At 46.4% G+C, this 1,945-nt stretch overlaps 1 protein-coding gene across 1 annotated transcript in view; it reads left to right on the forward strand.

Annotated features, from left to right (window-relative positions):
• The window catches only part of ANKMY1 (ankyrin repeat and MYND domain containing 1), a 69,176-nt gene that overhangs the window by 39,458 nt on the left and 27,773 nt on the right, over positions 1-1,945 (forward strand). The window lies entirely within an intron of this gene.

The raw sequence follows: 1,945 nt of genomic DNA on the forward strand, positions 1-1,945 counted from the left end.
GGCTTAGGGGGCTCCCCAGTGCCCCCTATTTTTTATTTATAAAATATAAAAACATTTTTTATCATCTGTATGCCATCAGTCACTTGTAAAAACACTAATATGGCAGAATTTGATTCGCTTTTGTAATCTCTATGTAGATTCTCTTACCTCTTCCTAGAGTGACTTCTATCAGGGTCCTGTAGTCTGTTTAATGGACTGAATTTCTGTTAGTTTAAGAGTTCTCCAACTGATCCCTTTGGATTTGTCTCTTCCTTTCCTTTTTTTATTTATTTATTTTTTTAGACGGAGTTTCGCTCTTGTCGCCCAGGCTGGAGTGCAGTAGTGCGATCTCGGCTCACTGCAACCTCTGCCTCTCAGGTTCAAGCAATTCCCCTGCCTCAGCCTCCCAAATAGCTGGGATTACAGGCACCTGCCACCAAGTCCAGATAATTTTTGTATTTTTAGTAGAGATGGGGTTTCGCCATGATGGCCAGGCTGGTCTCTAACTCCTGACCTCAGGTGATCCGCCCGCCTTGGCCTCCCAAAGTGCTGGGATTACAGGCGTGAGCCACTGCGCCTGGCCCCTTTACAGTATTTTAAATCTGTTTCCCTTTTCCTCATTGCCTGAGCCAGGTTCCACTTGAGTGACAGCATCCCAGCATGTTCCTGATGCCAGGGGACCGTTCTGCGGTGCCTTCTGTACATTTCTGGTACCTGTCCTTTTCCAAAGTAGGGAGCACCCCTTCATTTGCAGCTTGCCATGAGGATTTATCAGGTTGGTTATGGAAAAAATTTTTTTTCATTCTTTCTTTTTGTTTGCCAAAAAACATTACGGTAACATACCTATAATGTTTTGCCTTTCAAAAACATTACGGTAACATACCTATAACACAAAGTTTAGCATCTTAACCACTGCAGGTGTGCATGTTGTGGTAAGTCTGTTCTCATTGCTGTGCAGCCGTCATCACCCTCCCTCTCCAGAGCTGCTTCATTTTGTAAAACAAAGCCTCTGTCTCCATTCCACACTCACTCTGATTCCCCACCCCCAGCCTCTGGCCATTCTGCTTTCTGTCTGTGAATGTGACACGCGCCACATACATGGAAGCACACAGTGCTTGTTCTTTTTGTGACTGGCTTTCACTCAGCACCTTGTCCTGAAGGTTCATCTATGGGGTAGCTGGTGTCAGGATTTCCTTTCTTTTCAAGGCTGAGTGATATCCCCCAGGATGCATGGACGACATCTGGCTTCTCCGTTTCTCTCTTGATGGACATTTTGGGCTGCTTCCACGTTTGAGCTGTTGTGAGGAATGCCGCTAGTGGCACGAATGGACACGTTTCTCTTCAAGAGCCCACTTTTAGTTCTTCTGGGAACTTGCCTGGAAGTGGGATGGCTGAGTCCTATGGTATAATCATTCTATGTTTAATTTTTTTTTTTTTTTTTTGAGTCAGAGTCTCACTCTGTCACCCAGGCTGGAGTGCAGAGGCGTGATCTCAGCTCACTGCGAACTCCGCCTCTCAGGTCCAAGCAATCCTCCTGCCTCACCCTCCTGAGTAGCTAGGATTACAGGTGTGTGCCACCACACCCAGCTAATTTTTATATTTTTAGTAGAGACGGGATTTCACCATGTTGGTCAGGCTGATCTTTGAACTCCTGACCTCAAGTGATCCTCCCACCTCGGCCTCCCAAAGTGCTGGGATTACAGGCCTGAGCCACCGCACCCAGCCGTATGTTTAATGTTTTGAAGAACCTCCGTACTGTTTCCACGGCAGCTGCACTGTTTCATGTTCTCACCAACAGTGGACAGGGTTCCGGTCACTCCAGACTACCACCGATACTTGCTGTTTTCTGTTTTCGATAGTTGCCATCCTAGTGGATGCGAGGTGGTATTTTGGGACAGGGTTCCAGTCACTCCAGACTACCACCAATACTTGCTGTTTTCTGTTTTTCGATAGTTGCCATCCTAAT

Source organism: Colobus angolensis, unplaced genomic scaffold, assembly GCF_000951035.1.
Source record: "Colobus angolensis palliatus isolate OR3802 unplaced genomic scaffold, Cang.pa_1.0 Scaffold82, whole genome shotgun sequence".
Classification (NCBI taxonomy): domain Eukaryota; kingdom Metazoa; phylum Chordata; class Mammalia; order Primates; family Cercopithecidae; genus Colobus; species Colobus angolensis.